Source organism: Meriones unguiculatus, chromosome 1, assembly GCF_030254825.1.
Source record: "Meriones unguiculatus strain TT.TT164.6M chromosome 1, Bangor_MerUng_6.1, whole genome shotgun sequence".
NCBI lineage: Eukaryota > Metazoa > Chordata > Mammalia > Rodentia > Muridae > Meriones > Meriones unguiculatus.
The window spans coordinates 3,420,204-3,430,724 of record NC_083349.1 but is presented as its reverse complement, the minus strand read 5'-3'; the positions used below and the strand labels follow the sequence as shown (position 1 = coordinate 3,430,724).

General features: G+C 45.5%; 1 pseudogene; it reads right to left on the bottom strand.

The window, feature by feature from the left end:
- Positions 1 to 8,295: 8,295 nt before the first annotated feature.
- Positions 8,296 to 9,913, bottom strand: LOC110550482 (band 4.1-like protein 5; annotated as a pseudogene).
- Between the last annotated feature and the right edge of the window lie 608 nt (positions 9,914 to 10,521).

Genomic DNA, 10,521 nt, shown 5'->3' with positions numbered 1-10,521 from the left:
CTCTGTGTTTTTCTCTCTCCTTTCTCTCTTTCCCAGTCTCTCTTTCCCTCTCTCCCTTACTTTTTGAGATAGTCTTTCTACACAGCTGTCCTGAAACTCGCTATGTAGACTGTAGGCATAAGGTTATTGTATAATTCAAATGCTGATTTCTAGACACCCCTCCCCCCATATCTAGTTACAAACTTTGTTCTGAGAATCTCCTAGCTTAACGTCTTAACTCTGCTCCCCAATGGTCCCCTACTATGTCAATGAAGTAGCTTACAGCCAGTCACTGAGCAGCAAAGGGAATAGGGCTGGACTTCCTGCCAAGTGCGGGAGGCGGAGTTAGAGGACAGGAAGTAGAGATTCAGCAGGAGCATTCAGGCTTAGGAGAGGTCCAGGAAAGATGAGGGAGGGGAGCTGCAGTACTAGCTCTTCTCACCTCCTCCGCCACCCTACACTGCCCCAGCTCACAGGCTCCCTCCCCCAGCTTACTCATTCTCCATGTCACCCTGCTATTCTGGATATGCTCCCTTTTTATCCTCCTGTCTCACGCTCTCCATGTGTGGTAGCTCACCCCGGGACCACCCACGCCCACCTCCCTCCCCCGCTCTGCTCCTGCTCCTCTCCTGGCCAGGTCCGGTCGTCTGGCCACCTTCACTCTACTTCTTTCTGTACTCCAGACTCTTCCTGATGTTCTGGGCGTTTTCTCTCTCATATTTACAATCTCCATCAACCGCGGCCTCAGCCTGCGGGCTCCTCCATGCCGCTGCACTCAGAAGCATTTCTCTACAGTCTGTCTGCTGCAATCCACACCGTCATCTCTGGTCTCTCCAAACTGCTACACGCCACACACCAACACCAAACACCGAACCTCCTTTCGGCCTCGTTTTTATACTCTCGGGAGTCCTGGACCACGACCCTGTCTGTGCCAGACATGGAAGGCCGTTACCAGCTGGCAAAAGCCACACTACCCATGAGACAATTAACGAATGTGGACAAACTATAGCCCAACTAAACTCCCACACTTGGGATCAAAACAAAAACATATTTACATCGCATAACTGAGTTTACAAAGAGCCAAAACTTCCATTACAGGACGGGGTGGGGGTGCGGGGATGAGCGATAGGTGAGCCGGAAAGCAGATTTGTTGCTGGTGGGTTTATCGGCAGAAGAGATCCCAGTGTGTCCTGACACCGCCCTACCCCAACCCCAGGTCACAGCACCAATATTATGTTATATAATGAGGGGTACCATGGCGGGCCCATGCCAAGGTGTACCCCCTAAGAAATTATCCATAGTCTGCAGATCTCTGAAGTGCGTGAGGACCACATGTCTATCTGAAGTAGATCCAAATAGACAGACTTTGCTTGTAATGTTTATTTAAAAAGCTCTTCGTCAGGAAGCCTTATGTGTCTCAGTTGGTAAAGCACCAGGCTCCAAGTCTCGACATTGGGGGTTCAGACCTAAAAAAAAAAGCTTTTGGTGATAGGCCTTGCCAGCTCCTGACAGCACCCCTAATCTCCAAAGAAGATGATGCACACAGAAGAACCTTTGAATGTGGCAAAGCAGGCCACTGGGCTACTGTAGCCAGCCCTTTGGGACGCTGGGAAGTTGACTGCCTCACTTTGCTAAGAAAGCCCCTCCACGTCCCTGCTTCACAGAAAAGCCAGTCTGATTTTGAACTGGTGGCCAAAGATGGATGCCCCATGGACACAGGGGAGTCTTGGGGGACTCTCAGGCGGCTGGCAAGCCTCTGTCATTTTTCATAGACTTGAAAGCTGCCTGGCCTGCACTTCCTGCTTACTCAGGTAAAATTTATCTTTCTCAGATGGTATAAAGACCAGACTAGTAAAGATTTATCAGCTTAACAGCAGAGACCACGGTTTCGGCTGCCTCCTCAGTCCTTCCCCGTGGATGAGACCCTACTGCTGGAACTCCATTTTCTCCCTTACCTCCTGGGTTCTGGTACCAGGCTCCAAGTCTCCTCTCAGCCACTGACACCCGACTCCCCACCCCGCCATTGGTGTGGTGATGACTCACTTAAGGGCTTGGTCTTCATTCCATCCTCCCTGAGCCCTGGGGATGGTGACTCAGACATTGTCAGACCCTGAAAGGCCACTGAGGGCAGGCCAGTTGAACTGCCTGGGCAACATAGCATGTATCAATAGAAACACAAGTGTTTTTAAATAGCAACCAAGTCGGCCGTGTGGATTGCCACCTGCCATGTGACCTCATCGTCTTAAGATGACCACGTGGTACAAAGCAACAACCGTAAAACTTCTTAGTCCCAATGAACGCTCACTTTACTATTGTATCTTCTTTTAGACTAAGAAAGCAACAAGTCTCATATTTTAAATTAGTACGGGTCTTATTAAAGAAAGTATTTACAATAAAGGCTCCCAAAAAGCTAGGAATGTAGCTCAGTAGTAAAGTATTTACCTCCCATCTTCAAGGTCCCAGGTTCAATTCTCAGCACAGTAAAATAAAATAAAATAAAATAAAATAAAGAGAATAATGATGTGGCAAGGAGGACTTGTCTATCTAAAGTAGATCTAACTAGACAAACTTTGCTTGTTTCTATTCACTTTCTGCTTAACTTTTAATACATGTAGTAAAGCTTAATCTTGCAATTAATTACCTTCGTCATTCTTAGCATGATTCAGAGCCCACATGAAGCCAACAGTCTGCTGCTGTGGACCATCTGAATCAGTCCCACATCTCACACCTGGGACCAAAACAAAAACTTGTCCATTTCCACAACAGACCTGACATTGCTCCCTGTAGGCCATGTAGTTTGAGGAGAGATCTTACTTCCACAAGTGTCCTCTGACCTAGATAAATGCTGCACACGGACACACATACACATACTAATGCACATTCTCAATAAATGTAATCTTTTAGTTAAAAAGTTAATTATCTGATTCTAAAATGCCCATGGACCCCTAACAGCCAAAACAATCTTGTAAAGAAAGGACAGGTGTGGGTGTCTGTCTAGATTAACAAGCTCAGAGCTTTTCTGAGCTATGCAAGGTAAAAAACAAGCAATGTCCATTACTTCACAGTGACTGGGCACCAAGAGCCTCCTGTAACTGAGTGCTTTCGTTGTCACAGGTGGACTGGAAGTGGAAACGGCAGGGGTGACACAGGTGGCACTCCTGCTCGATGACATCATCACAGCCTGCGCAATCCCTAGCTCCCCGGACCTGGACCTCAATATTGTCAGAATCATTTGGTCTTTGAAGAAGGAGAGCGATGAGTCTGAGGTCCTGGTGTCTGAGTTTTATGGAGATCACCTAAAGGCAATCCGACCTTGTTGGTTATTAATATTCATTACTGATTTATCTTTTAGTTATTCCTAAAACAGCTGTATACCCAAATCAGCACACAGAGACTAGGATTTACTTAATTAACCTAGAGCACAATGCTCGGCAATGATTACTCCATCCTAAACCTCCAAGCCCACATAGTTTCCTCCCATTCACATTTTCCCACATTATACTTGCTTTTACTCATATCTTAGATCTGGTTCATCTCTCCTCATGGTTCCAAGTCCTCTCCTACCAATCTCTCTCTCCTCTCCTCCCACTCACTTCTTTTTTTTTTTTTTTTGCAGTTTCAACACATTTTATTATATTTCTGTATGCATTACTCTCAAAACATCACAAGAAATGATCAAATCACTTAAACCTTCAAATAAAAAATCTGAAACAGTTTATGCCCACAATTGTACATATTTACAAAGAATATACAAAGAAACATTCTTTATAAATATTGTTTCCTCTGTAGCAAGTTAATACCATAATTTAATTACAAATGGATAAATATGGCAACAGATATTTACAGAAGGGTGTCATATGGAAAAAGCTAATGGCACATGCTTAACTCCCACCCACCCACCCCCAATCTTTCATACAAGAACAAACCGAACTCGCAAAAGCACTGAGACATCACGTGGAAACCCAGCTAACAGAAAATACATTCACAAGCGCTGGTGGTGATGTGTGCTATGGGCTGGTGCGCTGAAGAAACAGAAGGAGACTTCGGCACGGCTCATTTTTCCAGTCTATAGTTGCATGAAGTGTACAATCAAGTTGCCTCATTGGAAGGAACACAATATTTAATACCACGATACAAATAAACCATTTTCTTCCACATTACTTAAAAAAGAAACCAGGTAAACTAAAAGGAAAACAGAAAAGGCCCATCATTTGGGGAAAGGAGAAAGATGGGGAGGAACGCAATCCGGAGTTTACAAATGGACAAACTTCTACCCACCAATAAGCCATTAAAATCACCAGGAAGGAGTCCGCTATGTACAGTTTGTCAAAGACCCAGAAGCATGTCCCACTCCCTTCCTTCTCCTCCCCTCCGGACCAGGATGTCCCACCCTATTCTCTCCATTGCACAGCATTGGCTGGTTGTTTTATTGACAATACAGAGAACAAATGGTGGCACGTTTACACAAACTTGAGACAGATGATGCTGAGAATAAGCATCACAATGCAATGTCCGAATTGAAACCAGATAGTGGGGTAGAGAAATCAGTGTTTGAATGAACAAGGGCAAATTGTATACATTCCACAAGAACATTATACCAACATTCCCCTTTTAAGTCCAATAAAAGGTTCCTTTTCTTTTAATACAATAATAATTATAAAACAGTTATGAAAACTATTAGGTAAGATTTACATGTGCAATGTCCAGTCCATGTGTATTTGGCAACTTGGGAGAAAGTATTTGATTATTTATCCTATCTCAACAAGTTTAGAGTTCTATACTTAAATTAACTTTTATCCTTATTGATATTACCTATATAAAAACATTTTCTTAAGTTCTAAACAACTTAAGTTTAATTGTGGAACTATAATTATTTGGTCTTCAACCCCACCAGAGACTTGAGAAGGAATAAAATTAGTTGCTGGAGTAAATAGAAAGTGCATGCTAGCAGCTTCCAAAAAAATAAAAAAAATTGACAGAGAGTTTGCTGCCTGAATAATCAACCAAAATTCTCTATAACGTTGGAGCATTATCTTCAGCCTCTGGCTCAGTATATTTGATAGACATATATGTTAAGCAGGAACTATTTAGGATTTGCTTACCCTGTCTTGGCAGAGTTTGGCAGTTGACCTGTCCTGCACTTAAGCTTGCCCATTTTTGGCAGAATTCTGTCTGTCATGAAACGAGGGCATTTTCTTTTTGCCCGGATGGCTCATTTGCCACATTTGAAGCCATCTCCATATGAAGGCTCTTCCATGCTCATCATCATCTTTGAGGTAGGTGGGGTGCTGCCAGGAGATGACCTGTCTCATTGTCAAGAATTTGTAAAATAATAAAGACATTTTAAAATGACATATTCTTTAGGTCTCTGAGGTTTTTGAAGACTTACCTATCTTCATGTAATCATATCTATCTGTTAGACAAGAACATTATACCTACAGGACCTGGAGCCAATGAGTCCTTGTTGGGGCTAGAACGAGGACACGTCTCCCTCTATCTGCCCAGGGTCCAGCTAAGTGAAGCAGGAAAACATTGATGCAAGTTTGTGGTCAACCCTGAAAAGGCAGAAGGAACAGCCAGGCTAGAGGTTGCTGGTGAGCCCTCCACCAGAAAACTGTAGATGTGTTTACAATGAGCTGTTTGTGTGCAAGCATTTGAACGTGTCTTTTGTACCTCTGAGACCATGTGTGTCTGTGACCATCTGAATACCAGGTGTATTGTTCAAAAGCTTACAAAATTAAAGCCAAGGGACCAGCATTTGCTCTCTTTTATATGAAATGTGTGGTGACCGAGGAAAGACTTGAAAAGCCTTGCTATTTGAAGCTCTTGTCTGACCATTTGCCTTGAAATATGTGTTTTGTTATATGTGAGATGCACTCACACTGCAGAGAAAGGATGTCTTTGTGGGCACAGGGCCAGAATCCTAAGACATCTTACAGGGTCCATCTGTTGTCCTCTGGCCAAAGAGTCAAAATCCTTCTTTAAAAACAGATGGTGAGTTAATAGCGAAGGCTTTCTGTGCAGTGATGACAGTCAGGGCTGGCTCCTTTATATGCTGAAGGGATTTGTTTCTGCTGTGCTACATAAGTAAAGCCTAGAACAGGAAGTTAATGTCCTCCAGACTGGAATTGTTAGTGGTGCTGAGGCCGGGGAGAAAACAGAGGTGATAATGGGGAGAGGATGGAACCCCCTCCTTTGGAGTCTGGTTGGAGCCTCTCACCAGCTTACAAGAAAGTGTCAGGACCATTCACAGTTATGAGGTTCTGAAGGCTGTGGACAGCAGGGATGTTTATGTTAAAAGTAGGCCAGTGTATCCAATGCCTCGGGGAAGGCCTCCCTCCTTTCCCACGTGGTCTTGGGAACCCCCCAGATAAGAACAAGAACAGCTTTGTTTACAGGAGGATGTGTTGACTGTCCGAATCTGATCTCGACTTGTTCCCTTCCAGGTACAGCGTCACCCTTTGGAGACAGTGACTTCAGAGTCACCAGAATTCTGTGTATTAGCCAGACCCAGGAGCCACACCTTTCTAGCACCTGGAGGCAGATCTCTGTGAGTCTGATCCCAGCTTGGTCTACATAGCAAGTCCCTGTTTCAAACAATAAGATAAACAGTGGATTTTCTGTATTAGTTTTGGAAAGCCACGGCTAGGATTTTTTTTTTCTTTCTCTTAAGTGCCTTGTGTTGAAATGTTTAGTAACATCTCTTTATAATAAACTCCAAATATCCTTCACATTGTTTTGTTTTGAATTATTCTCTTCATTGAAGTCAGAATCTGAGTGTTCTGGGACGAAGTTAAGAATCCAGCTGTGCCTGAGTCAAGGTCCCCAAAGATTAAGGAACCCCTTAGGCTGCTGGTGGCAGTTCTAGACTGTTTGCACCCTGTGGCCACCGCTTTTGTGGGACACTGATTGGATTGTCTGGGACATTGCTGGCGAATTCTCTCCAGGAATTCCTGCTCTCTTGGGCATGCTACTTTGGTTTCTTTGTTTCTTCTATTTTTCATACCCATATGGTGTCTAATGGGTACCCTGACTCCTGACAAAGCAATCCAAGAGTCAGCCACTCTGTCCTGGGCAGACTGGGCGCCAGGTGGCTTTCCTGAGGAATAAACATCTCTAACCATCCGAAGTCTCTGTCCTAGGTAGGGATGCCACTGCTGTGAGGAAACGCCCCGGCAAAGCAAAGGGTTATTTGGCTTAGACTTCCACATCACTGTCATCATCGAAGAGGTCACAACTGGAACTTAAACAGGCTAGGGCGCTGCAGCAGGAGCTGATGCAGAGGCAGGCCACGGGGGGGGGGGGGTGCTGCTGACTCGCTTGCCCTCGGGGCTTGCTCACCTGCTTTCTTATAGGACCCAGGACCACCTGCTCAGGGATGGCTCCACCCACAATTAGCTGGGTGCTCCTGAATTAATCACTAATTAAGAAAATGCCATATGAGCTTGCCTGTAGAGCAATCTTATGGAGATTGCTTCTTCTTTCTTTCTTTTTAAATTTTATTTTAAAAGTTGTATAAGGCCAGGTGATGAGGGTGTTGAAACCTGGGTGACCTGTCAATGACTTTCAATGAGAGGGAAGAGTAATGAGCTGAGAAAGCTTGCCAGCTTGTGTTTAGCATAACTACCTGCTAGTGATGGAACCATAACTATCAGTTAACCATCCAAAGGAATAATTCAGACTTATCTCTCTACATGAATCATACTGTTACTGCCACTTCTAGACCGAGGTAACAACATATGTTTGTTAAAAAATGAATACAGTAATTTCTTATTAAAACGACAGGTACTTAGGTGAGATTAAGGCATGGATTGGTTACTTTAGACAGCAGTACACGAGAACAGTATTCCTATAGCACCACAAAAGGCTGATACACCAGGGCTGAGCATGTTCCCTTTGGGTGTGCTTTTTGCGTCTTAGTCTTTAAATTCTGTCTACTCAAATGGTACATGGTAGGATAACAACTGACAAGTGATGTTTACCATAAACACAAACCTCCTGAGAGACGTTCTGAGTGCTGCGTTAAGTGCTGAAATGATGAAGACGCTTCCCAAGGCCACAGTGGTACGCACAGTGGCACGCTTTCAACACAGCAACGTCTGCCATCGCCAGTGATGGCTTTCAGCTTCTCGTCCTTTTCCCTCCCACAGCAGAAGTCAGCTCCAGTGTGCTTACGTACTGAAATAAGCTCCAGGATGAAATAAGCTCCCTTCAATTCTCCTAATGGAATCAGTCCTCTATAAATGCCACAAAATACATCCCCGACCTGGATGACAGCGGTCCATGGCCTAAAATGTGTAACAGTTCGTGGATTGGTCATGGCTGCATGGCTACATGAGCATCATGATGGACTCCTGCATTCTTCCCACTGTGCTCACATACCTGTGCAGTTTCTAGGGGCATCTGGGCTGGGGGCAAGGCCCTCGTGTTCCTCTGCTTTCCACCATGTTGACAGTGGCCACTGGTAGCAGAGAGCCATTTCCTGTCATGGCAGTGTGTTGCAGAGTTCTGTGGAAGAGTCTCCATCTCCACCAGCACAGACAGAGGATGAGGAGGAGCCACAGACACAGGAGACCTGACACCCAAGCCTGTTGGGAGTCACAGTTCTGGTTGAAGAATTACAAACACCCAGACCTCAGGTTTTGTTGTGCTTGCTTCATTCGGAGGGCCCGTCGGGGGTGTCGCCTGCCCGGCCTTCTTTCAGAGGAGGTTGAGCTTCTTGCTTTATTAGTTTCCGTGGTCTGATACTGTTTGCCCACTGTATCTATTTCATGATTCTGGTTGAACCAATCCTCATCAATGAGAACTTTTGGACAGGTCCTCAGAGGCAGAAGAAGGCGTGGTGCTCCACAGCACGTCTCCATACGTGTTCGTGGGCTTTCTGATGATCCAGTCTAAACACAAAGGCATTCACCTGTGCTCTGTCCTGCTCACCATCTTCCACGACCACTAGAGTTCATTTATTATTCTTAAAATCCAATCTGGCTATTGGAAAAATATTTTTCTGGGCCAGAAAAATAAGCCACCAATTTTGGTCTCTCTATTCAAAACAAGGAGTGCTATTGGAGTTAGTACCAAGCCATAGTCATTCCCATGGCTAGCTTTGGCCACATGCATATCAGCACCACACGTTTCTAGCCATCTGGCTTCCTTCAGACACCAGCACAAGCCTCTGGATTCCTTGCACCTCTTAACAACAGCCAGTCCCATCTCTTCAGTCTGAACTGGCACAAACCTGAACAAGTTCAGGACTGTGCTCAGCAAGATCGTAGTCGCCAAGTTCAGCTGGCACGGTAGAAGCTGCCAGCTGAGCGCTGTACCACTCTAATTGCCACCGAGAACATCTTGCTTAGCCGAAGAACAAATGAACACCTGGTTAGCTCCTCACGAGGATTATTCGGGTCCGAGGAATAAAAACTCAACTGGAAGATGAAGTCAATCGGGTGAACCAGTTTTTACTTTTTGTTTTGTTTTGTTTTGTTTTTGTACCATCCAGCCAATGTGCTCCTTGGGCTGAATTCAGGAATCTCAGCCCTAAATAGTCATTTCTATCAAGTCCAGGTGAGACATAATTTGATCAAACAGCTCTTGTCCTTTGGCTCTTTTCTTTCTTTTTTTTCAGAAAAGGTTTCTCTGTGTAGCCCTGGCTGTCCTGGACTCGCTTTCTAGACCAAGCTGGCTTTGAACTCAGAGTTAGCCGCTTGTCTCTGCCTCCCTGAGCGCTGGGATTAAAGGCGTGCGCCACACCTGGCTTCCTTTGTCTTTTTCTCAGCAAGCCCACACTAACGTCTGGACCATCCAGAAGGGACACTGTGATGATGGACTCAGCTGCAGGAATCCGTGTGGCAGCATGCTGTGACTCCCAGACTCACTCCTCCTCAGCGTGTTTGTGCACAGACGGGCAGCCAAGCATTTCTCGAAGGAAGCGCAGCATTTCTGGCAGTGTACTGGGGGTGAAAACCTTGTAGCCACGGAACCCACGGAGACCACTATGAGGACTGCGGAGCACAACCCTTGGGGAGAGCTGCTCAGCCAGCCTGAGGGGAGGACAGGTCTCTGGAGATGTGGAGAAATGGCTGCAGAAGGTGAGAGCTCACCATGCCCTAATCCCTCTGAGGCATTTCTCTTAACTGAGGCTCCACCATGTTCTCAGGTGACTTTAGCTGTGACAAGTTGACATAAAAGTACCCAGCACAGCCTTTGTCTTCTGTCCAAGAGAGCTGCCCAAGACCTCACCAAGGAAAGCAAGCCCTCACTCACCCAGAACGCCTGCTCTCATGAAGCAGTAACATATCCATCCGCAAACACCCAGACCTGTGAACTCCAACTTAAAGAGCCAGAATGGAAGAGGCGCTGTTCCCCAGCCCTACGGGATGGACGTTTCTAGAGTGTGTGTCTGCATCATGCTTATCTGACTCCCGGAAAAGCCTGACAAAACATTCTCTGTTTCTGGGTTAGAAGGCACCCACCGGCTCAGCAGCGAAGGCAGATGTAGGGGTTGTTCTCTCAGAGTTCAATCCCCTTAGCAGCGTGGGAAAATCC